The 27,889-nt window shown below is 35.9% G+C and overlaps 1 protein-coding gene across 1 annotated transcript in view; it reads right to left on the bottom strand.

Moving 5' to 3' along the window:
- LOC129954049 (guanylate cyclase soluble subunit beta-1) overlaps positions 1-27,889 on the bottom strand; it is a 326,886-nt gene that overhangs the window by 146,327 nt on the left and 152,670 nt on the right. The gene's annotated exons all lie outside the window — the stretch shown is intronic.

Below are 27,889 nucleotides of genomic sequence, written 5' to 3'. Positions count from 1 at the left end.
CCTTATTTAAGATTTTTATAAAAAAAAATCGTTGTTTTATTAAATTTCAACTAATTTTAATTAAATAGATTAAATTTAAGATATAAATTACTAACATCGAAACTTGAATTGCTTTGGAGAGTTAGTTTAAGTGCCACTAACTTAAAGCCACAAAAACTAAAGAATTAAATCGGTTATGTCAATTATCAAAAAAAAAAAATGTATTTTTTTTCCTCTTTTGATTTTTGAGGATTACTGCCTCCCTAACTCATAAGTTGCTGGTTCACAAGCTAGCCTTATATCCATGATGATGGGATAGTATAAAGTGTCTAAGGCTTTTGGACGTTACTAATTTAAGTTTAATTAATTTTACCTCTTTGTGAGTCCATTACTAACAAACCCTAAAGTATAAGTCCTTAGATTCAAAAAATGTCGTAATGTAATGATTTAATCAATCTTTTACTGATTTGTCAATGAAATTGTAGGATTCTTTTTTAAGTCCAAAGACACTCAAGCTACAAGATAAAAATAGCTGAATTTAGTTAAGTTGATTTATCAATTGCCACATTACCTTTGAGTTTGTTGTTTTCACTTTTGAGGGTATGAGTGCCCTACACAGCAAACCATAAGTTCATTTTTGCAAGACTTGCAGTTTTATATTCAAGTGCAAAAATTAACATTTTCTATCTAAACTAAAGTAAATTTAATTATTTGTTACCATTTAAAAGGCCAATTAGTTCCATAGTCAGCTATTTGACTTAAAAAGTTCTTAGAATGCTTACTCAATTATTGACAGTTACACTTACATTTTTATATTCATAATTTCATAATCGATGCCAAGAATGCGGATATCTGCCCTAACATCAACCAGTTTGTGGTGAGAAGATAGTTGCAGTTCAATATTAAGAAGCATAGAATGAGCCTTAGATTTTTCGTTATAAAATGACGTAACTTCAACATTAACTATATTCAGCCATTTGTACATTTCACTCTAGACATGATTTTATATTTAAGTCAGGGCTTGCAGAGTCCTTTAGCTTCACACTCTTATTTGATCTAAAAAGTTCCTATAAGATCAACTTTAACTGAGTAAAAAACTTTGGGGTTTGGGCTTCCAGAACCTCAAAGAATAAATTATGGGTTTAAAAAAATTTTGTTTTCTTTTGTTTTCTCTGTTTGGAATCTATGGTCTATTGTTAAAATGATACTGCTCCTCTTAGTTTAATTCCAGCTAAGATTAAAATGTTGGGGCTAATAATAGTTCGGTCTAAATTGTGTGATAAGAAGTCTTGTACCTATACATGATCGAGGGGTATCTTAAATTATCATAAACAATAAATAAATAAATAAATAAATTGGGTGGCGCGACAGTCCGTTGAGAACCAAGGCCTAGTGACTTACAACTCTCAACCATTCCTGTGTGCGAGTAATGTTGTCAGGAATGGAGGGGACCTACAGTTTATATGCCGACTCCGAACGGCTAATTTTGAGAAAGCACTTTTTCATGACAATAGGTACTCTTGGAGAATTTGTCAATTCCTCGCAAGAGGCAGTACCCGTGAAAAGACTTAAGATGGCATAGGCAGGGATCGAACCCAAGACCTCTAGCATGACAGTCCAACGCACTAACCATCATGCCACGGGTACCACATAAACAATAGTGGCACGAAATAATTTTTTAAAAAGTATAAAAGAGTTAAAAAAAAAAAACAAATATAACTTTATTCTGAAAATAATATAAAATGAAAGGAAAGAACAGACGAAAGTCTATTATGATCTTTGATTTGTATCTGATGCTCGCTGCAATTCCAACTTATCTCGTGATGCTCTTCGATGATTGTTGGCCGCATTGAAGATCGTGCAATGTTTATTTTATCAGCTTGATTTCATAATTGGATTTGGACAAATGTTTAATTTATCTCATATTTCTCAAAATGCTGTTAAAATGTAAGTGTCGTCGTTGCTTCGGTCTCATCTGGCTTGTGCAATACATTGGGTTTAGGGTAAGAAGATGTAGTTGTAGATGTGTACGTAACTCACGCCCAATTTCAATTGAAGCTTATGAGAGGATATCTCTAGTGAGTAAAAAAACTGTACTGGGTATGAAATGCACTGCTCTGATTCCGTTACTGTCTATTGTCTATTGACCAATACTCTCTGAAATCTCCTGCTTTGTCCAATATGTTTGATTTTATTTTCAAAACCACATCGTTTCTTGGTGATGCAATCGCCTTTGCCAGAGAAATTAATAGTCATGTATGTTATTTTGTAAATCAGGGTAAACCTCGTCAAGAGTTAAAAATTACCCTGTTACGAAAATCTTCCCTTAGTTCCACTTAGCTCTTAGCATCAGATTTTAACCGCCCTTCTTGAAATTTTAACCGTGTTTCAGTATAGTCTTGTACTTTAATGTCATTATAAAAAACGCCCAACTATACGCAACGATTATAGGGCCAAAAGCAGTTAGCACCTACTCATATGCTGCTAACTAGTGTTCTTAAAGAAAAATATATTGAATTCCAATTATGAGTTTCATCAGCGGATCTGCTCGAAGAAGCTGTGAATGATATATTTTACCGCGGTAAAAAGTAACTTAAAATAGTCCCCAACTTTTTAACCACCCTTACACAAAAAATCATAGCATAATATCGCTCCATTTCGACTTGAAGGACGGACAAACAAACAAACAAATAAACTAGCATTTCCAACTATAATATTATTGCTAAAATTCTAAGATTTTTCGTTAAAAAAACATTACGTTCTGTTTCTGTTTCTATTTATAATAACTTAACTCAAATATTATCCCCTTTTAAGGATACTTTGTAAAATATGTGACTTATCAAATGACTATCATCGTAACTCTTTGACGTATTTATTTAAATTCACGATTATAAAACCTATTTCCCTATGGGAGGTCAGAAAAATTCAAAATTTTTTGTTGGAACCCACCATAATAAAATAAAGCTTTTCAGTTGTTTTTTTAAACGGTTCTACAAACCAGCTTACGTTTGCCAAGTTCTTAATTTTAAGGGTGGTGAGATTTTAAGGGTCGAAGCAGATTTTCAATAAGACACAATTCATTTATTAAATTATTGATATTTCTTTCTATTATGATAATATTTTTATGGTTCAACTTTGTATGGAACAAAATATAACCTGAAAGACCACCGCGACCTAGGCGGCACATCTCCATCCCATGGTCCGAATTTTCAATAACCCTGAGGAATAATTAAAGTTCTATGCCTTTTATGCAAAATTATCTCCTCCTTTAGCTCTTGAATTGTTATTGGTTTGTCGGCGTACACCTTTTTTTCTAAATTACTTCGAAGGAAGAAGATCATGGAGCCCAATTGACACGGCCATTGAAATGGTCATGCAAAAGAGCCATTGTTTTGAAAGCTGTGTGGCAAGTTGCACCATCCTGTTGAAAGCACATATCGCTCACATCCATATCTTCCAATTTGGGCCATAAAAAGTTCGTTATCATCGCACAATAGTTAACTTCATTCAAAGTAACTTCCTGACCGGCCTCATTTTGGTCCGATGATGATGCCAGCCCATAAACCGCACCAAAGGGTGCATTGGTTTTTCGACAATCATTCTTGATTATCATTTGCCTAAATGCAGCGATTCCGTTTATGGACGAACTGACTGAGGTTAAAATTTGCTTCATCACTGCCACAACTCTAACCATTGCAGGCTCTTAAAATGTTCTTGAGTATTTTAATCAACTGCACCTTTAAGCGTACAAATGCAAAACTTAATGCATTTTACGATTGTGAGTGAGAAGACGAGTTAAGGTCAACGGCTTTTCAGCCACACTATCGCGAACAGCAGTAACGGTTCGCTCAAATTTTTGCATGGTTTGACAGTTAAATTGACCGAGAAGATCATTTATCAAATTTGATTTGAACGCCCATTCGCATAATAAGCCCCAATAACTTCAACGCATTTCTATATTCTGTATCTTTTCATGGTTAAATTTGTGCTAGTCTGAAGTTGAGAAATGTCAAATGAAATTTAGAAAAGATTTTTAAATATAGGTGTGGTTTAGATTCAACATCGGTCCTTAAAATTTAACCCCACTTTATTAAAAATGATATGTAAAATTACATAAATTCAGTTTTTCTTTTGAATGCAAATAGCGTACCTTTGTATATGGATGGAATTCGTCTTTTTATGGTTCAAATAAAATTCATTTAAATATGAAAAACTTCTAACATCGCATCTTTGACTATAAACGGTGTTTTATGTTCAGCAAATAGTAACAATAGATTTCTGCCGAAACAAACATTATGCTTCTTTTGCGAAAAGAACAGAAGCCTATTTACACGGGCTTGACTTCTTTTTCTTATCTTCAAAAAATTACACAACCGCCAAAAAGCAAAATGTAATCTAGGTGCGTAGTTACATATAAAACGTTATACGCATCTATATACAGTGCGTGTACAATTTTATGTATGTAACGTACCTATGAGTTCCTTCATCAAGACCAAACAAACATTTGTAATTCTACATATGGAGCTTGCTTCAGATTCATAAATTTAATATGATATTCTCTACTCAGGTCTTTCTTATATACGATATACGAGTATAGTGTAAATGTAGACTGTTGAGGGTCTGGCACTGGCGATGAAGACGGGTGTTGGCGTGATTCGGAAGTAATAATAAATGTAGGTTAAGGGTGAGTTTGTTTTTGCATGCCAAAAATTTTCTGACTCGAAAGAATTAAACAAGAAAATTTATTGTAATTACATTTTTTCTTGGAAGTAAGAATACGAGTGTACGTATGAATGTACAGTCATTGACAAAAAATAGGAACAAAACCGAATTTTCGATAAACAATTAGTAAACATTTGTAAAGTTAAACAATTTTAAGTATGTAGTACCCAGATGTCTTGGATTCAATCCCTAACTATGCCATCTAAAGTTTTTTAACTGATACTGTATCTTGCGAGGAATGGATACATTTGTCTTGTCATGAAAAGTTCTCAAATGAGAAGTACGGATTCGACTTAAAACGGTAGGTCCCAGCTACTGTACATTTTTTAACCGCATCGGTTGGTGATTGGTTCTTGATTTTGGAAGGGAAATCGAGTGGAATTTGACTTTTCTCCTTAAATGGTAACCGTCTAGCTCAAAATATAAGAATTTAAAAGCCACTCATCAATTTTTCATGAGCCCTGTTCCATTGCCAGGCTACCGAGGAACAAAACGTGTCAAAGATCGCCGCCGATTGAAGGTGCTTGGTAATATAGCTGTCATGTTCGCTCATTCTGAACAACAAGCACAACCAATGCAGTGTTTTTTGATTCCTGAGGACACATCTAATCAATTCCACCAGAGACCAAAGAACTGTCGAAATTTTATCCGACGAAAGTGCTCCGAACCACAAAATAATCAGTGGTGTGACACAAGGCTCCGTTTTGTTTCCCGACACTCTTCCTTTTATTTAAATAATCTTTTGTTTGAAATTTTGAACCCACTAAATTGTTTCGCTAATGACAGCTTTTCATATTCCGTTTAAGAACCCCATCCTTGTCTTTCGGATGTGGACTATCAATGGAAGCATATGATAAGCTCAAAAAGCGTGTAGAATTTAACGCTTCGAACACTAATTGTTATCTACTGTCACAAAAGCGTAACCCTCAACGAGTGACACTTAGGGGGTGCTTGAATTAAGAAGACTTAACAGCTTACAGTGGCATTATGGTTAGAGCGGTGGACTGTCATGCGAGAGGTCTAGGGATCGATCCTTGCCTATGCCACCTAAAGTTTTTTTGTCACGGGTACTGCCTCTAGCGAGGAATTGACAAATTTTCCAAGAGTAATTCTTGTCATGAAAAGTGCTTTCTCAAATTTGCCGTTCGGATTCGGCTTACAACTGTAGGTCCCTTCCATCCCTGACAACAGTACTCGCAAACAGAAATGGTTGAGAAACTATGAAACTAGCACAATTTGGAAGTCAATTTCTATAATTTGCAAAAGCTCTTATACATCGAAAACTCAGGTATGATTCTCATATATTGGCCCAAATACCGTACTTGAGTCTTTTGGATAGAATCGAAAAAAGAGCTTCCTTTGAACACCTTCGCAAGGTTTCATGCTTATGATTGTTTTATTGATAATTTCACAAACATTGCTCTAAATCCCCTTAAACAATTTGATGTTAATACCCGAAGTACTAAGAATTCTCATCAGTTAACGCTTGAGTCCAATTTTGGACGTACTGTTAAGTATAAGGACTACACGAATATGAAACGTCTTACTAGGTTCAATATTTAACACTTACAATAATATGCAGAAATTCAAGACTTAATTTATTCCCAAACACAAAAGTAAGTCGAATGAAGAAAAGTTTGGAGGCACATCCAACGAGCTTTGGGTTAAACGCTTGTTACATTGCTTGGCAAACAAACTTTTCAGTGCCTAAGAAAGATTTCAAATGTACCAAAAAGTTGACCCAATATTTTGAGATTTTTCTGAAAGTGATCCTATTTTTTGGCCCAAGCTGTAGCTACTTTCTGTATGAATAAATGTGGAGTGTTTTTGAGATTATGGCGATGGTAACAGCATGAATGCGGGTGTCAGAAAAAAAGTATATGTGTGTTAAAAGAGTCCTGGAAAAACAACGAGTGTTGTGTTATTACGACTCTGATGCTGGGCTGGTGCTATGAACAACAAAAACAAATTTTGAAAGAAAAACACAGAAACAATTTATTTTATATCTGGTGTTGTACAGACCGTGAAGTCTATAAGAGAGTATATAATTAGCTTTTTACAACTTGAAGAAAAAGTAAAGAAATGTGTTTGCCATTTATTTTAATTACGAGTATTTTTAAGATAAAAACATATTAATTTGTAATATTGGATACTTTGTTGTCTGTTTGCTCATGCAAATTTAATGTTCTTTATGACTTGGCTGCAAGAAGAAGAATTTTGTTTTAACCATTAGAGTAACTTCGAGGCAGTTCATTTTGAGAAAAGTGCAATAAAAAAGCCAAGTGAAAACGGTTAGCAATGAAAATGAAAAGTTAAGAGAAATTACAGTGCTGCATGTTTCAAGTTTATGAAATTAAAATATTGTAGATACACTTTTAGCTGATAATATATCGACAGCCTACACTGATAACTTTACATTTGTGATGTTGACAATAATTATTTCTTTAAAATATGCCCCATTGTCATTTTAAGGAGTTTGAAGGATATGCAATCAATAATTGAAGTTTAAGCTGATTTATGTCGAAATTTCTGAGAGTACGCTGATTAAGATTCCAAAAAAAATTGAAACGTCAAGAAGTTTCAGCGTTTTCAGTTCGACATTCATCGTGGAAGTTATAAATTCTAAATGATACCTTACAATCCGTGCTTGTCTGTCGATTTGTCTAAAAGTCCAACAAATACAAATTTTGAAGTTCATATTTTTCTTTGCACTCTATCGCCCCTTTTTTGGGCTGTAGGGGTGAGGACAGACAGACGGACGGATGGAATCGAGATACTTACTTTTTCAACTTCGCTAACATGGTATTTTCATGTTTGAGATAAATCTCGAGTTCGAAATTTGTCTACGAATAAAATACTTTAAATATTGTTCCTTTATGTTCTTATGGTAATAGGACAAGTTTTTGGAAATTTTTTTGTGAGCCAATACCTTTAAAAGTACTTTAAATAGACAAATGCGAAGGAACTATTATTAAATTGAAAGTTTGAGCCTTAAATTAAATTTTTAACTTCCCATAGGAAGTTATTGTAATGGGTCCAATTTGTCAAATTGAAAATTTTGAAATTTCTCGACGTTTCAAGGTCCCTAGAGTCGAAATAAAAGATTTTTAGAAAGATGTCTGTGCGTGCGTGTGTACGTACGTTTGTACGTCCGTACGTCCGTACGTTCGCGACGTTTTTTTCGTCGTCCATAGCTCAAGATCCAGAAGAGATATCGACTCAAATAAATTTTGTTATACAGATAATAAGGCAGAAAGATGCAGAAAGGGCTCTAAAGAAAATTGGGTGGGTGGTTTTTTCACCATAGCAGTTTGAAAAAAAGGTGAAAATTTTGGTTAATTTTATATAATATACTGTAATGTGATACCAAACAGGCATATTTTTTGAAAAAAATCAATATAACGGTTTTTTTTATAAATCAATAAAACTGAAAAAAAAATTTGTCACCTCCAAAATTTTACGACTGAAATATGATTTCATCTCTAAAACAATTTTGTGCAACGAAGAATAATGTTTTTGACATCTGGTAAAATTTTGAGAAAAATCTAATTGACAGTTTTTTTTTACAAAAAATAAAAACCTAAAAAAAAAATGTATAAAAGTTGGTAAAAATTGATTTTCGACTCAAATATCTTTTCAAAACTTTGAGACATTGGCTTTAATTTACTTTTATCTTTCAAAACATCTTGTTGTCAACATTCAGTTAAAGTTTGAAAAAAATCGATTTGACAGTTTTTGTACAAAAAATTAAAAACCGAAAAAAAAATTAACAAAAGTTCGTAAAAAATGATTTTCGACTCAAATATCTTTCAAAAACTTTGAGATAATAGGTTCTAACTAATTTTATCTTATAAGAAATATTGTTTTCAACATTAGGACAAATTTTGAGAAAAATTGAATTGACAGTTTTTTTTACAAAAAATAAAAATCTAAAAAAAAATGTATAAAAGTTGGTAAAAACTGATTTTCGACTCAAATATCTCTTCAAAAATTTTAAATATTGGCTTCAAACTAATTTTATCTTATAAGAAATATTGTTTTCAATATTTGGTAAAATTTTTAAAAAATTTGAAATGACAGTTTTTTTACAAAAAATAAAACTCTAAAAAAACAATACCTACTAAAACTTGGTAAAAATTTACTTTCGGTTCAAATAGCTTTTCAAAAATTCAAAATATTGGCTTCAAACTTATTTTATTTCAGAGAAAATATTGTTTTCAATATTCAGTAATTTTTATATAAAAATCCAACAGTCTGTTTTTTTCATAAAAAATAAAATCTACAAAAAATAGTGCGCAAATTTTTTAAAAATACATATAGACAAACTTTTAAGCAAGACAAATCGAAGTTATCAGTCATCAGACAATAAGAAGTTATCAGTGTGGGTCGCATCCCAGCCTCTTTTTAATTATAATAATATAGATTCATGTGGTGCAAAATCGTATCGTCGCCTCCTAATGGGGCCCGCTGGATAGCCAAAAGGTGAGCTAACAGCGAACGTTGGATCCATTGGATCCAGAGCTATGACACCTTAGTTACCTTCTCAGGAAGAATAATCAAAACGCCTCACAAGCCGGCCATGAAAGGAAATTTTAAAGTGTGATGAATACACAAGTAATAAGTAAGCCTCAGATGAACGGACTGATAACGTTGACGTTGACGGGCAACGATTTACGTGTATGTACATGGAATGTGCGTACACTCAACCGGCCACGCAATGCAGAGCAGCTTGCTGATGCCCTCACCAATCTCAAAGCTGATGTGACAGCCCTCCAGGAGGTGCGATGAAATGGGCCAGGTAGTAGTAAAATTGAAGGCTGTTGTTTTTACTATGGGAATTGTCTACTCGATGGGAGGAAGCACTTTTTTGGATGTGGTTTTCTGTCAGAGGGAAACTAAGGTAATCAGTTTTAAGCTTTCCGGAAATAAGTGAAAGAGTGACGACAATCCGCATTAAGGCCAGATTCCACCACCTGATACTTATCGGCGAAGGAAGGGAAGGATGACAATAACAAAGAAGAGTTCTACGAGCTCATCGCCAAGACATATGAACAATGTCCCCCGATGATGGAACATGCAACCAAAACAATCATAATGCTATTCATGACACTCCTGTAGCATACTTGGCGTTCGTACGCACGGATCATCCAACATAGATTCCGACCACTACCTTGTTGGTGCTAAACTGCGCTTAAGAATATTCATGGAATCTCGTAGGAGAACAACAACCACGAGGAGAAAATCCAACGTTGGAAAACTGAAGCAGGAGGATACCGGCGATGTGATTATCCCTAGGGCTTGCGAGAAACCCTACAACGGACGAGATATGCCCAGAGACAGACTAGTAGCTTTTTGAAACAATCCATCAGGAATGCTTCAGAAGAGTTGCTAGGTTTATCACAAACGCCACCAAGGAACCCCTGGTTTGACTCCGAATGTGCTCAGGCAAACAAAGCCAAAACGGAAGCATACACATTGTGGCATCAAAGAAGGACACGATCTTCCCGCCAACTCTACGTCGACAAGAGAAGGGATTAAAACTGCTTGCTCAGAAAAAAGGAAAAAGCCAAAAGCAGAGGGAGTCAATTAGATCCGGGAATGTTTTAACAGGAAACTGGTGTGTAGATTTTATAGAAGAGTCAAAAAGAAAACAATGGGATTCACTAGCCGCCCTGGAGCCTACAAAGATAAGGAGTGGAATACCGTAGTCGAGACGCAGTCAATGCAAAAAATCTGGATAGATCATTTCAACCAGCTGCTTAATGGTGATGAAGTCAACGATTCCGCCAACTAGGAGCCACGGCAAATCCATTTGGTTGACGATCTAGAGTTCCACCCAACCGACCGGAGTGAGATCAAACTAGGCATCACCAGGCTGACGGTCTACAGGTGGAGTTTTTTAAGTACGCTGAAGCTGACTGGTAAGGAGCATGCACCAGCTTGTTACTAAAATTTGGTCGGAAGAAAGCATCTTCGACCAGTGGAACTTAAGCTCCATCGCGACATGACCGCCTTGCTAACAACAGAGGCATTAGCCTTTTAAACATTGCATACAAGATATTTTCAAGCGTATTATGTGAACGGCTGGAGCCATTTACTGACGAACTAATTGGCCATTACCAGTGTGGCTTCAGGCCTGGAAAATCTACCATTGACCAAATTTTCACTCTACGCCAAATCCTGGAAAAGACCCAAGAACATAACATCGAAACATACAATCTTTTCACCAAACTGACTTATCAGGATGACGTTGGAAAATGCTCTTTGCTGCGTCAAAATTGGTACAGACTCAACGGAAACCTTCGAAACCACCAGAGGAGTTCGACACGGCGATGCGCTGTCATGTAGCTGCTTCAATATTGTTCTTGAAAGAGTGGTGCGCACGCGGATGAAGTATCTCTTGGTATCTTCGAGAAGAAGGTTCTGCGTACGATCTATGGTCCGGTTTGTGGCGACAGGCAAAGTAACAGCTGTACAGCTACTTGCCACTAGTAAAAAAACTGCGTGCTCAACTCTTAAGATGGCTAGGGCATGTCGAGTGAATGAACATCGAATCTCTAGCCCGTAAAGTACTCAACGGTAAGCCTTATTGAACAAGAAGCAGAGGCATTCCTTATCTCCCCACCGAAGTAATCAAGTTGAGAACAACGCACGTGAACTTGGTATTTAAAACTGGAAGCAGCAAGCTATACAGATTGAGTAAGCTGGCGAGGCCTAGAAGCACAATGCGCTGTAACGCCAACTAAAGTAAAGTAAGTAATATAGATGCTGCTCCAGAAACATAGAGCATATAGTTTTAGAACATGCAGGCAAGCTCTTGGAATCAGGCAAAGGCATCATGTTGACTATAGAAACGACCAAAAAACATTAGACCAGTCCATAAAAAGGCAGTATTAAAAAGCCAAAGAAAGCCATCCACAATCTTAAAAGCAACAAATCTGCCATTTAGGATGGCCTACCTGCGGAACTCTTCAAACTAGGAGGAGATGCCCTTGTAGGGATTACCCTACTCATCAAGCATCAAGCAATGATTAGTCAAATAGCTCAATATGCCCAATCTACAAAAAAGATCTTATTTTCTGCAAAAATTATAGCAGCTTAACCCAGCTTGTGAGCGACTTTAACCTATCTGCAACACTATGATCGGCACGTACCAGTGTGGCTTCTGGCCATGCGTTTCAAAGATAGACCAACAATTCACACTAAGGGAAATTCTGGAAAAGATCAACGAGTTTAAATTCAAGACCCACTATCTGTTCACCGAACTCAAAGCCACATATGGTAGCTTAAGTCGCTAAACGCTTCTTTTGTCGACGTAAAAAAATACACGGTGCAATGTTCAAATGGGTAACAAAAGTCCGAGCTATTCCGGGCATGTGCAGGTTCAGACAAGGAGTTACGCTGTGATGTGATTTCTTCAACATAGGCCTCTTCTAAATAAAGCGCAAGAGTGGTGTGATACTGAAAGGGTCTATCCTTATAAGGGTTGGCTGTGTGGATGGCATCGACATCATCGGCAGCACCAAGCGAGCTGTTCTAGAAGCATTTAAAAGCTTAAGATGAACAATAACTTGGATCTAGTCAAGGAGTTTACCTACCTTGGAACAAATATCAATTCTACGAATGACACCTCAGTTGATATCCGTTGAAGAATTATAGCAAACCACTGACTTCAGTTTGGGCGACTTCAAAGTCTGTCTTAAAGTCCAGTTATACAATACTCTAATTTAACCAATTCTACTCTATAGTGCCAGCCGAGTGCTGGACAATAATTACAAAAGTAAAATTCATACTGGACAATTTATATGCAAAGAGGGCAATTGAAAGATAAGATTCAATCAGAGACTAACTTTAAGAGCTATGTCAAAATATGGAGGTAGTCCAAAGAGTCAAAAAATTCCGACTACACGTGTTCAGATAAATCGAGAAAATAGAAAACTACGCCCCATCTAAGAATATCTTAGAATCCCAGGCCCTAGATTCGAGAAGAGGAGGAAGACAGCCTCGGCGAATGCAAAGATCTTGCAAGGGACCGCAAACGATGGAAGAACGCAATATTTCAGGATGAGACCCTCAATGGATCAGAATATAACTTGCAAAGTTGGGCAGATGCGCCTAAAGCAAGTATAAGTCTTTTAGATTGGATCCAAGAGAGAGTAATTCTGCACTAATACTCCCCCTTCCAGGTATGCCCATCAGTTTACCCTTGAGTACAATATCAGACGTTTTTTTAAGTATAAAGATTCTTTTTTTAACAAGTCATCAAGAATGTGTAAACCTTTACCGAACTCAGTTTTCCCTCCGATTTTAATGTTCAAAATATTAAGACCAATGCTATCTCATCTTAAATCCTTCCCTATTTTTCTAACACTCACACTGTGTTAAAACTTAAGCACGTTAAGGGTATTAATTAACCCCTTTAGTAATACAAAGTTCTTAGAAAGTCGACAAATCCTTTTCGAACAAAATTAATATGGACAAACCTTTGCTTTCCCTATACATTCTTACCATGAATATTTGATTTTTTGTATGTATAAGAGTATTTTCTTTTTATTGAAACAACACAAACTCTTGTATTGTAATAAAATATTTAGCTTTAATATCCTTGCACAACAAAATTTCAAAATTGTTTCCTCTCAAATATTAAAGCTATTGACATTTCCCGCTCATTTCTTCAATATGGTTTATTTTATTACAAACTCCTGATTCATAAAGTTTTTTTTTTTCTAACATATAAAATGTTTATCCCCTCTCTACGTTTATATTATATAACATATAAAATGTTTATCCCCTCTCTACGTTTATATGTATGTAACATGGAAAATATGCTCTAGACCCTCTTTTGTATAGTGGAGGTACTTATAAGACGTCATCAAGTAACACAGATAGAAAGAGCTATTAGGTCCTGAAATTATATATCCTGCAATATAAATCGAACACTTTCTACATACGCACGCCATGTGAAGTAAAATTTTATCGTCGCAATAAAACGTCTTAATGGATGGGGGGGAGTTTCAACTGAGATTACTAAACATCCTCTTTTACAACAAAAAGGACAACATCAACAAAACATCGATGGTGGCAATCTTTAATGAACCAAAATAGTGTCATTTGAGTGTCAGGATCGGCATTGGCAACGGCATCCAAATCTTCCTCAGAAAAAAGATACCTTATTTTCTATTTATCTAAGGGATGTGGATGTGATTCCGTTGGGTGATGGTTGCAAATTGTAGTTTGATACTCCAAAAGGCGTGCAAAGACAATACACAGTTTTCCAACTAAACTTTATTTATAGCCCACTTCTTTCGACAAAAAGGATATAAATAATGGTCCGTTCCATTTTCAGCAAAAATGCCCTCCACAGTGTTGCCGACACATAAATCCGTTTGTCTCATGTGTCTCGTGTGTGTGGGCTGAGCCATGCTCTGAGGGCCCTTGAACGAAATGGATACCTCATCATCTAAAATCCCATTGTTGCAGTTCAGGATAAAAGGCTAGTTTAGTGGAGCTCATCATCTCTCCTCCCATGATCCGGGGATATCGGCAACGCCACCGGGTGCTGTGAGTTCGTTCGTTAGTTCGTCCTTTCGATTCGATTCCAGCTGTGAAGCACGTTTTCGAAGAATATTAATGACTATATAATTGGTTCGGAGGCAATCGTGATGGTAGTGATAATAATAATAAAGATGATGATGATGATGATGATGATGATGATGATGATGATGATGATGATGATGATGAAGATTATAAGTGATATGTGATTATATGTATGTATGTATGATTAGGATTCTCGAATTAATGCTGGACACGAGGATTGTGAGATGAGTACGGGTATCATGAACAAAAACAAATTAAGAGAATGGGTACAAGTTTTGGTCATTAGAATAATCATCGCTTCCGCGTAATTAAGACCATAATTATGTCCAAGAAGCACGAAAGAAGTCTATAATTTTTGTTAAAAAAAGTACCTTGACGCCAGAGTACATACGTAAAATTAAAAGTATGAGGACTTAACTCGCTTTCAGATAAATACGGTATATAATTACAAAGCTTAAGCATTAGGTTAATGCTATGAAATGTCTCATATGAAATTATGATCTAAGGCTGATAATAAAATATGTTTAAAAGTCCTGAAAATCCATCAAAGCCCACACAAGGACGTCAGCGAAACTAGCAATTAAATATTATAATTTTTGCCTTTCATGTGTTTTAAGGATTGGGTCAAAATGAATATCACCAAGAAAGCAAAATTAATGTTAAAGGATAGAGTTTCATATAAGGCCTCCCAATCACTATACGTATTTGAAGAAAGGGGTGACAGGAAAGTAAGCGAATATTTTAATATTTTTAGGATTCCAGCTTGAGTTCTTCTGTTAACTGAACTTTAAATTAAATTACATTACAATTCTCAACTATTTCTGTCTGCGAGCAATGTCAGGTTTTAAGGGGTCCTATAGATTTTATATCCAATCTGTTTTGTAAGAAATATTTTTTTTCAACATTCGGTACGATTTTGAGAAAAATCCGAATAACAGTTTTTATAAAAAATAGAAACCTTAAAAAAACATTACTGAAATTTGAATATAAGAATGAAACAACAACAACTTGTGTGTGCTACCACCAAGTTCATAGGCTGGAGTTATAGCTATTTCACGGGGGCCAACCCGATCATCAGACTCCTTTAGTGGTGCTTAATCGCTTTTTGTTCAATTTAATTTTTGAAGAACTTTTGCCCGAGCTGGGCTTGAACAAGCGATCTAGCGTGTGAGGAGCTAGTGCACTACGCACTACGCCACCGCACCCACATGAAAGTTGTAAGCCAATTACAGGTTTTTTGTTCTATCGAACTATACTGAACCGATTAGCCTTTTTCTAAGTACACACAAGTAATTGTTGTTGTTTTATTCAGTTTCTTTCTATTATCTCCTCTCTTACTTACTTACTAACTTACTGAAATTTGTTAACAATTGATTTTCGAATCAAATATCTTTCAAAATTTAAAAATACTACCTTTAAACTATTTTTATCTTACAGAAAATATTGTTTTCGTCATTAAGTAAATTTTTATAAAAATCTAACAACAAGTTTTTTCATAAAAATTATAATCTAAAAAGATAGTACGCAAAATTGGAAAAAATTGACTTTTAAGAACTGGTACTAAAATTGGTAAAAATTGGTTTTCGAATAAAAATTTCGTTAACAAAAATAGATTTTGAAATCAAACTATTTCATCATATGCAAAATATTGTTGTTAATTACATTTTTTTTAAAATAATTCAACTGTCAACTTTCTTAACAAAACACGAAAACCTGCAAACTTTGAAGAGACAAATTTACAGACGGGATGGGGGTTGCATACCCGCCTCTTTTTTTAATAATTAAATTAGATAAGATTTCGAATAGACGTTTTTAACATACAAATTTAGTTTTATAATAATATTGATTACAAGTTGTTTAAGACCTGATTTAAGAAACCTTCGGTTATATTCAACAAAAAAGTGAATTTTTATATAAGTATCCTTTCTAGCTAGTGGAATTAAAGATGTCGCATGGGTTTAATTTTCTCAAGTTTAAATGTAACTTTTAACTTTCTGAATTATTATTTAAACTGTGACGATTTGGCCTGTTAGATATTCACCGCTTTATATTTTTCAAAAAATGTGAAGACCTTGGAATAAATACTCCTTTTAAATTTAGTTGGATTGTTAATATCCAATTCTACAGATCCATCAAGCAAATTAGAGAAACTGTTCCAAAATTGAACACAATTTAGCTGCCTGGCGATGACAAATTTTAACACCCGTTTGATCAGTCTAGATGAGGTCATTTGAAGGATACTGATAAATGTAGTCAAAGTTTATTTTCAGTGAGTCGATGAACATCTGTGGTATTCTTTTTTCGATATGAAGAACCTTATTCGGTGTTGTGGAATTGAGAGCGAAAAATCGAAAGAAATTAGAAGTCATTTTTACACATATTCATATTTCTTGTAGCCTTACACTTACTACTTAGGTTCTCAGGCCTGTTAAGTCCGTTGGAAACCCCTTAAAGGACATAAGGCTTCTATTAAGCCTACGCGCCATTGTATGTACGGTTTCCGGAGATGTGTTTCAGCTCCCTCAAACTCTTGCCTAGTGACTCTGATTCCTCCTCGGATGTCCTGTGCCATGTTCTTCTCGCTCTTCTTCCTTCTTGCGTGAGCAAATTCTACTGCACCGCTTCGTTACCTTTTCAAAGCGTGTGTCCAAACCATTGACACTTACGAATTCGTATAATAGAGCCTATAGATTCTTAGCCTGTCCTTCTCTGAAGGACCTAATGGCCAGGAAATCTTTAGGATGTTGCTAAGACATCTATTCACGAAGGTTTGGTGGCTGCACCCATAAACAAGCAAAGATTCGACATTTGTCCGAAACAGTAGTACAATTTTCCTTAAGCTGATAAAGTTATTCCTCCAAATTTTCGACAGAATACTGAACGCCACTTTTGCTTTGCCGGTGTGGCAGATGACGTCTTGTTCGGTTCGATGAAGACGATACTTCTAAGGAATGGAAAGCTGTCTACATTTTCCATCGGTTGCGAGGAAATATTTATTTGAGAGGGTAATCGGTTCCTGATGCTGATCATTCTTATTTTGCCAAAATTGATTTTCAGCCCCACGACTTCTGCTTCCCTCTCCGTACTTGTTGTCATTTGATGGAGATCAATGATCATATAAGAGATTAAGCAAACATCATCCGCGTAATCTAAGAGCTTTAAATAGGATGTCAAAGTCCATTGGATCCTCCCGCTACATGACAAAGCTGCGTGCAGTGCATTGGCTTATTACCAACAAAAACAATATCGGCGACTGAATACAGCCCTGTCTGACTGCGCGCCTTTATAATAGCATATAGGATATCTGAAATGCCTCACCTCCGCAAAGCTTACCAGGTCTTCTCAAAGTCGATTAACAGTAGGTGTATTGGTACTCGATATTCAACGCACTGCTCAATAATGATTCGATGGGTGTTGATATGATCAATACAGGAAGAACCAGCGCGGAATCCTGCTTGTTTGGAATTGAGTGTGGCCTCAAGGTGTTCTCTGATGCGTTTCAGTATAATTTTGCTACTATTTTGCCAACAGTTCAGTTTTCGGTCGTTGTAAGATCTTCATTTTTTGGGAGCTTGACGATCATTCGCTTCTTCCACTCATTGGGGGAGCTTTCGATGGTCCAGGTTTCTTTTATAAGCGGGTGAGGAAACGGCCTAGTAGTTCGGTTCCCATCGATCACCGAAATCAAGCATCAGTGGGCGTGGTTAGTAGACAGATGGGGACTGTCTCGAAACCTACCGCGTGCTATTGTCATTTTCCAACAGTTTGAAGTTGTCTGTATTTCACCGACTGATTTGTTTTTAAATAAAAGTTTTCCCATGACACGCAACGTGCTTAAGCTTTGTTAGTTACGGTCAGACTGATTAACTTAAGTGTTTTGACCAATTTTATTTCTTCTCCTCGGTACTTCCATCTTTCATAGCTTATCTTCCATATCCTTTTCTTAAGATCATTTTGTTTCATTTATTTAGGATTAACTATAAGTTTCATGACCAGAAATGTTTTTCCAGCAATTGACACACCTCCTCCCACTTGCTCTACTACATCTTTAATAAGCAGGTTAAATAAAAGAGTAGTCAATGTATATCCTTGTTTTAGACCAATTAAAAGGACGAACTCTTTTAGGAGACTTTCTCCATCGCAAACAGCTTAAGAATTTATTACATACACACTACACAGCTAATGGAATATTAATGATTTGAAGGATATGCCTCTATTTAAAAGTTTTATATTTACTGTCAAATGCTGTTTTAAAGTCTTTGAAAATGGAATACATTTTTCCCACGGCTCGCGTGCACTTCAGCAATATTCGTAAGTAGAAAAACCTGGTCCGTTGTTAAGTACAAAATCCAGCATGAAGATTACTAAGTATTGAGTTATCACTCAACCAGGTTGTAAGTCTGCTAAGTATCATACTTGCTTGATTGCAAAAATCGACGAGGAAACGACATAGCTAGGTTTTCGCTATTATTATGTGCACACGAATCAGATTTTGTCGGGCTATTTAATGTGAAACCTTTTATTCTAAAATTATTAGAGGCTGTGGCCAAGACGCCAAACCAAGTTAAAGGAACGCATAAAAGCCATTCGACGAGAGATACCGTCCCTTCCCTTTGAAATGTGTGCTACTGAATTTGTAAAACATTTTTTAAAAGATAACTGTAAACGAAAATTTGGTTAATATAAAAATATATTTTGTTTAATTTGAGGCTAACTATGAACTCAGATTTTTTAAATTTAAAAACAGGATTTACTAATATCTTACAAATAAATGAAAACACTTTCTTTGAGGTTCTTAAATAAATTTTGGATTTCTTATTGTAATATTCTATTTAAAAGATATCCCTTAAAAGTTCAAAACAAAAACCCTAACAAAAAGTTCAAAGGATAATGGTCTGAAAATTGTGACCTATTATCATATATGTCGGCAATTATTCAAAACAAAAAATATGAAAGCAAAATGCTTCAAAAGTAGGTATTACGTATGCACATCAGGCTTTCTACGTATCCTCAAATTAATTTAAATGGGTTCTAATGTTATCCTTTCTGTTTTTGGAGGAAAACATATCAACAACAAAAAAGGGTCAAGCTACGTTGTTTATCAGTTTTATGATGCTGTTTTTCCTTTTTGAGTAAGAAGATTTTTAAACAAAAATTGTGGCTGGAATAAGTCATTAATCATGTTGAGATGTACTGGATTATTGATATACACTGTAATGTGATGAAGGTTTTCTGTATATACACATAGTTATATTCAAATAACAACAGTGCATTCTGCAAACATGCCATTCTATATCATTTGTTGCCCTTTTACTTCCTCCATAAGGAAGATATTGGTTTCTGAAAAAAAAAACACTCAACCTTCCCAGAAAATTCAAAACCATTTTTAATACAAAATATCAAACATTAAAAAACTTAAAAATACACCTTTGCACATCAATTTATGTACATATATTTTAAGAAAATTGGGGATTTTCGAATTTTGTCTTTAAATTGTTCATTTTAAAGCATACTTTTGTATGCAAAGAATGTGTTGATAAAAACTGAATGGTTTGAATAAAAAAATGTATCCTTTAATCGTATAAAGAATATTAAAAGTCGGATATGCAAAATATTGTGCAAAATGTTTTCTAACATTTTATAGAAATCAAGAATCCAAGTCTCATTTTGTGAAACGAAACATTAGAATACTTTTAAAGCTTCTGCACGAGATCAACCCAAGACTTTATCCCATATGTAAGAAACTTAGTTTATAAAGTCATCTATTTCTTAGTTTGAAGTAAACATCTCTGGCATTTGACACCTGTCAATCTCAACTGTCATTTGCATTTTATGATACTGGATAACTGAACATTCCGAAGCACCAAAAAATTACCCGGACCAATACCTAGCAAAGTCATTTGACGTTACTTACTTACTTACTACAGTCCGGGGCGGACCTGGGCCTCAACCAACAAGCGTCTCCAGCCAGCTCGGTCCCTAGCTAGCTGTCTCCAGTTTCGCACGCCAAGTTGGTTGAGGTCCTCTCCCACCTGGGTGCGCCACCTGAGTCACGGTCTTCCTCTACTGCGCCGTCCCACGGGATTGGATTAGAAGACCAGAAGACCATAACGATGTTGAAGAAGTCGCATGACAGTGCATCGCCTTGTCTAAAAACTTTTTTGATATTAAATGTATCGGTAAGATCTTTTCCGACCTTGATAGAGCAGCGTGCATTCTCCATCGTCATTCTGCACAAACGGATAAGTTTGACAGGGATGCCAAAACTAGACATTGCTCGGTAGAGCTCTTCCCTATAGATGCTGTCATAAGCGGCTTTAAAATCGATAAAGAGATAGTGGGTATCGATTTGAAGCTCCTGGGTTTTTTCCAAGATCATTTGAAGTTATACGACTAAAATCACATAAGATTTCCATGTCCTTTTCCGAAAGTGTCACTAAGAACTTCCTAAAAAGACCCATGTTGCCTGTATAAAGTATTGAACCAGTGCAAAAATTGTCTAACATTACAGATGCCGCATCTGAAGTGATAGTCAAGACAGTGAAACCCCTGGTTTGACCTTGAGTGCCGGCGAAGCACACGTAGCTAAGCAACAGGCATACAAAACGGTGTTAAACGGAAGAACCAGAGCTGCTCGCGAGCTCTACGGGTAGAAGAGAAAAGGGAAAAACCAGCTTCTTAGGTTTTAAAAATTAACATTAGAAGAGCGCGATGGAGGTGATAGGTGGATGTCAAAACAGGAGTGAGGTTCGTAAACTTTAATAGAAGGTAAACATCCTTCCCAAGGGTACCAGCCACGAACCGATACCTTTTGAAACATGCACCAACTCATCTGCGAAATATGGTTGGAAGAACCATCTCAGCATAGATTGACCAATACTCAAGAAAAGCCGTTCGTCAACAACCTGAGAGGTCTATATACGTGGGGCCTCAGGTAAGGAAAATCTACCATTGACCAAATATTCACATTACGGCAGATCTTGAAAAAAAACCAGGAGCTTTAAATCAATAATCACCATCTCCTTATCGATTTCAAAACCGCGTATGACATAATATATTGGGGAGATCCGATCCGTCTAGTTTTAGCAACCCTGTCAAATTTTTTCGACTTGATGATGGACAACGCACGTTGCTTTATCAAGGTTGGAAAAGATCTCACCGATGCATTTGATGTCAAAAAAGGGTTAAGACAAAGCGATACGCTGTTATGGCACAATCTTCTAATGATCGTTAAAATTGCTTTGATATGCCGATGATATTGACACAGTTAAAAGATCAAAGCGTGTATAGTATATGCTGTCATCGAAAAAGAACATTAAACGACGACGTGACAACGTCTTGGAGGAAAAGTATTATAACAGCTATAACTTTGAGGTAGTTAAATACTTTGTCTACATTCAGGTAACAACAGCAGCGCTGAAATCAAACGATAAATAACTCTTGTAATTTGCTGCTTTTTTGGACATTGAAGGTATGTACAGCGACACTTATCTGATCAAAAGAATAAAAGTCCAACGTCTAAGATGGCTGGGTCATGTAGAGCCTGCATGTAGTAGAGGACGTCAACCAACTTGGCATGTAAACCTGGAGACAGCTAGATAGGAATCGAGGTGTCTATAGACGCATGTTGGTGGGGACCTGGGTCCGTTGTAGTGCCACCTTGTGAGTAAGTAAGCAGGTAGCAAATGCAAATGTTTGGACAAAATGTCCAAACGTGTAAGATTTGACAGCTATTATCACAGAATTAACTGATTTGGCAATTTTGTATGCCTTTGGGGAGTATATACTTAGTTTTTATATTTAAAGTGTCTTCGGATATCATTAAGTCCTTAAACCAGTCTCACGAACCTTTTTTAAAGACAGCCAGATATGAGTAACATTATGCGACTTAGTCCATCTGTTTAGTTTTTGTTCATTTGAATAGAAATTTCATAGTCAAAACATGTAGTTGCATTTTTACACGTCTTCCTATTATATATGTACTGTACATTGTATGTGTACATATATATGGGGGCGAGGTAACATCATCGTAACAACATGGTAACTGTAGTTGGGTAGTTCAAACCAAACAATGCACTCTTTGCATTTAAATATTTGTATGGTGGAATGTACACTACATATATGTATACAATACATGTTGAAGTTGCATATTTATATATGGTAATGTAAAAGGATAATTCTCTTCTATTCTAGGATTCCATCTATTATGTTGCTTTTTCTTCTTCCTGAATAATGTTGCTTTCTTCAGATAAACCTACACGTTGTAAAATTTACATTAGAATCTCCATAAAATGACTTTTGCGGTTTGGCAAAATGTAGATTTAAATAATTATCTAAGGGATTACGAATGATGTTGGAAGAGTTTTCATACATATTCGGTATAAATATTATGTATGAGATGGTATTTGACTAAGTGTGGTTTGTTCATTTTTTAATGAAAAATTATTAAGAACATTTTAAAGGATTCAGTTGAAATGTAAGTTTGCAACTGTAAACATAAATTACCAGGCAGGGAAATGATGAAATATATTTAAATTAAATAAATTAAAGCTAGTTTGTCTTATATTTATTATAATATAAGTTTTAAAGAGAAAGTCAGATAAGCCACTAATAAAGATCCAGTTCCCGACAATCTTTAAAATTAAGCGAGGTTGGAAGAAAGTTGATGGACCATCGGAGACCCCTGTCATGTGTTTTGCTTTCTGTTTTCTTTATACCTTATGGGTCAGTCTAGCTCTAATGTCCTACTCTGGTTCACTTCATAGTCTTGAGCATAGCGTCTACTGATGAACTAAGTATTCAGCAACAAAGTTTCACTAAGCTACTTTAAATTAGTTGACTAGCGAAGAAACCGTCGGACCTTAGTTGCCAACTCGGTTTTCTGATTAAAGAGGGCAATCTGTAAAAACTCTATAAGAGTTTTTTACCTCTGATCCTAATAAACATGCAATTAATGTACTTTCACCTGTAGACACATTAGACTATTGTGTCTTATCTGCAAATTTCGCATGCCAAGAAAAATCAGTTTAAGTAAAACACCAAAAACACAAGGACCGTTTGGCAAAATGAGAACGCCAACTGGTATGTTCTCAATGAATATGCTTCCACAAAACTGAAGTGGTTTGCAGCTCAGATATGATTACAAACTTAACTCATTGTGGAATAAGTAATTAATCCCGAATAGGTTCAAGCAAGTAAGTTTCCGCATTTAGAAAGCCAACTCAACTGAGGAAAACCTGAATAAGTTCAAACAAGCTATAGAAATACCTTTAACAGAAGTACATTACATTCTTGCATGACCTAAAATAACAGCGAAAAATACTACAATGTCCCAAAAGTAGCACAAGTTTCTGGTAAATTGTAAAACATGTCCTTTAAACTACGTTATCGCAGGTTCCGACGGTCGTTTACACTCTTTTTATAAACTCGACTGATAAAACCAATTTGCTTGCAGGATAGTTTGCTTTGCTGCCAATGAGTGACATAGGTCCTCCTGTGCTTGTAAGAGTAAGTGGTTCCTTTGGACGAATCTTCTTTCACACTTTTGCAGCTGTTTAAATACCTAAAGTTCTCTTCATTCAAAAAAAAAACAAGGAAAGTATCCCCGCTATTGTTCTGAAGAGGTGTTTTTCAGCTTTAACATCTGTTCTACTCTACTGGTTTCTAACCGAGTGAATGGAGAACAGAATTTGTCTAGCCTTTAGCTTAACTAGGTAAAACCTCCTTTTTGTCTAACTATCGTACAATTGCGCTTACATATGTTAAGTACTTCCCTTCTTTCCAAGGTCTTGGGAACGCAGATTAATTTTCGGATTAAGAAATATCTTAAAGAGCGAAATATTAATGACCGGCAATAAAGTTTTCGTAGCAATAGATCAACTAGTGATCTCATGGTGCATCTCCCCGGAAAGTGGAACAAAGCTTTACAATGTTTTGGAGAGAGTAAGATTATTGCACTAGATATTTAAAATACATTTAATAGAGTTTTGCACAAAGCTCTCTTGTCAAAAACGAGTGCATTTAGTATTGAAGAATATCTTCTATGTTGGGTTAAAAAATTTTTTTCGGATCGTTCAATTCATTCACATTTGGAAACAACTGAAACTCCATTGTTTTAAAGGACCTTAAAGCTGCATTTTGACAACACTATTAATGTGATGGAAATGGACGAAGAAAGATTACCGGGACGAGTACTTAAAAACATTTTGTCATCCAGGGGTAATCTAGTCAAAAAGTGGGAGAAGTTGGCTCTTGGCTTAGGTGAAAGTATAGAAATTTTTCCCGGTATAAGCCTTTCAGATCTAAAAGACAATTTTAAAACAATAATAGAGAAGTTAAGCCATGTCACGTAGAGAAGTTTTAAAGAGGAAGCTCAATCTTCGGAACATAGAACGATTTACAGTCAACTAAATTTATATCTTCAAGAAATTTAGATTTCCCATAAGTATGATAAATGTTATATTTAAAGTTAGAGGTGAACTATTAAATTTAAATTACATTCCGCATAGAACAGATCTGCCGATCCTATGCGACCTTTGCAATCTTAATGAGTGAGAACATGTACAGCACTTCATTGCAAGATGTCCTGTTTTGAATAAAATATTTTGTGATGGAATTGGCCTAAACATTGGAAGTTCTGAATGGAAAAGTAGGCTGGAGGAATTGAAAAATCCTCCAAGAGTAATTCTTGTCATGAAAAGTCCTTTCTCAAATCAGTCGTTCGGATTTGGCTCAAAGCTGTAGGTCCTCTCCATTCCTGACAATAGCACTTCCACACTGGATTGCTCTTCTTGATGCCACTTTGTACTCTTTCTTTCCTTCAATAATGTGCAGGCCTAGATTTTGTGCCGCCTGTGCGATCTGGATAAAAAATCGTTTACTGCTTGTTCGGTTCTGCCCCGGAAATACTCTTATTTCACGACGAGAAGCGAAACGGAACAATTATTTACTAATGTTCTCATGGAACTTAATACCACTCTATAGGAGCTTGAGCTGCAGAGCACCTATGAAATAAACCCGTTACATGGACACAGTGTGTTGTTTTACAAAAGAAAAAATATGACGTATACAGCTTTCATACAAAACACCATGTGTTCGGAGAAGGCTTCCTAATCAACGAAAAAGTGAAGTCTTCTATTATCGGCCCTTACGCTCTAAGCGAAAGGCTATGCAGTCTTTGAGTACGATAAAAATTTCAGGATATCAGCCTTATAAATATTCGCACACCTATGACCCTGAATGACTTGTCAAGCTGAATACAAAATAATAGTTCGGGAACCGGTATTTAGGCATTAAACACTACGCAGTCTCAAATAGTTTGCATGAGAACACTAATGATAAAAGACTCTGAGTCTTAGAGTTGGCAGTGTTAAAAAACTTGGTCGTTCAACCGATGGAGTTACTCATAACTAAAACGCACGGGTGCGAATATCGACTCGGATCACAATCTTGTTGGTTTAGTGTAAGAAGGGCAAATTGCCATACAAAGATGTATTACTTTTTCCGATAAATCTGGAATCAACAGGGCTACCCTACGCAACGAGAATACCAGTAACCACTATCAATTAGCACGATGAGGTGAGAGTAAGTCCAAGGGCCAGTCGTAGAAAAGAATAGACACGCCTTAAAAATACTATCGCTAGTAGTTCCAACTCCATCTTAGACAACTGTCGCAGATATCGAAGCGATTGGTTCAATGATAAATACAAACTAGTGACTGAACGTAAGAATGTTGCAACTGATTAGAGGCATGGACGTTTTACCAATCCGTCCGAAACATGACGCTGCATACAGACAGAGACAGAAATCTGCTTACCGATCCTGCAGGCATATTGGAGCGATAGTGTACTTTAATGAGTTCTTAATTTAACAAAGGTTGAAAAGGCTGTACAACTTTAATTGACTTCAGTTAGGATATAGCTATCTTCAATTCGTCGAATTCCGGTAAGCGGAATTGTTGATCTGCGTCGTCGCCTAGGTTCAGTAATTTTGTCTCCCTTACAGTGGAATTTGGTTCGTCATCGCCGTTATATAATTTGGAGAAGTGGTCTTTCTATTATCTCAACATAGACTGCGGTTCTACTACGATGTTTCCCTGATCGTCCTTACAGGCTTCGGTTCATGGCTTACTCTTTTAGTTTTTTTTTAACCTTTTGGAACAATTTACGAACTTTATTCCTGTTGTGACATCCCTCTATCTCCTCGATCACGCGTCGGTGTTCCTCTCTCCTCTTCTGCTTGTATAGCTTGCGAGTTGCTCTATTCCTTCTGTGTAGTTCCGTTTTGTATGCCTGATGTTGTTCAGCTGCGTGCGCTTGCCGGTATCCGTATTCAAACCAGGGGTTACGCTGTGGTGGCCGTGTGAAATCTAGCAATACAGGAACGGCATCTCTGATGGCTGCAATGCAATGTTGCCACTGGTTTTCAATGTCTAGATCTAACAACAAATCCACACCCAGTTTATCGGTAGTTTGCGTTTGCCAGGTCCATGCCATCGCACTTCTTGAATGGCGGTATTATCTGCCCTGCAGCAGTTTAGGGCTCCCGTTAATTGTTCGGCTGCACGTGGAATGTTAATGGATCTAACATTCAACTTACAGTTCCGAAGTTCGTTGTCCTTATTTAGTTTGCGTGGTGCTTCGCAACTAGGGTACGTTCATTTTGTACACCTTTGTATTTCCGTACGTAAATGTAAATGTACATAAGACCAAAAACAGTATCTGTAAGCTGCTCATCTAACATGGCACAAAAATCAATTTCAATCAGCGGTAATTCACTCAATGGCAAACTTTGTTATAAAAGTCAGCATTAAAACGTTCTTTTCCAGCTAAAAATCTATAAACCAAGTCAAAAAGATTATCCTATAAAGGCCTCGCTTTTCTGAAACTTTCTCTTTGAGTCAAACATTAAACCTGAAAACTTTGATATACTTTTCAAATGAATCTTCTGCATTTAATTTTCATCGTCAATCTTTTAAGGCTTTTTCGTATGCATGTAATCGCACAAGGATTAACATTTTTAGCAGAGTATCGTATGTAAAAGAGTTTTATTTTTGTATTATTTTTAATGGCGCCGGTGATTAATATAAAAAGAAGCTTTGTTTTAATTTTAATCACTCCTATATTCACGACATATGGACGTGTACCTTTGTATTATACGAGTTATAATGATTTTAATTTTAAGTAAAATATCCTTTGTCATACAAACCAAAGGAGGCGTTACTCAATGTAAGGATGTTAATGAATGACTCTGTCATCCAGGTGGTGGACATTATTATACTCGTAGTCGTATAATACAAAAACCCGATATCGTCCTCGTATTAACTTCCTTTTGTAAGGAATGAAATTTAATTCATCTTTTTTGAAAATATTAAAACATGCTTGTTGAGGCAACAATTAAGGTAATGATAAGGCGGGGATGGGTGAGTGAGAATAAGGGAAGGATCAGAGCTTTTGATGGGTGCGAAGAATCATGTTAAACAAAAGGTTACCACATACCGTACGGCACACACATGTAAACAAAACTATACCACCAATATGTTTTACTTCAACAAAATAAACTGTAACATGACATTAAAGCAGAGGTACCCTCT

This window comes from Eupeodes corollae, chromosome 1, assembly GCF_945859685.1.
Source record: "Eupeodes corollae chromosome 1, idEupCoro1.1, whole genome shotgun sequence".
Lineage (NCBI taxonomy): Eukaryota > Metazoa > Arthropoda > Insecta > Diptera > Syrphidae > Eupeodes > Eupeodes corollae.
The sequence above is the reverse complement of the archived record's forward strand: the minus strand, read 5'-3'. Positions and strand labels throughout refer to the sequence as shown.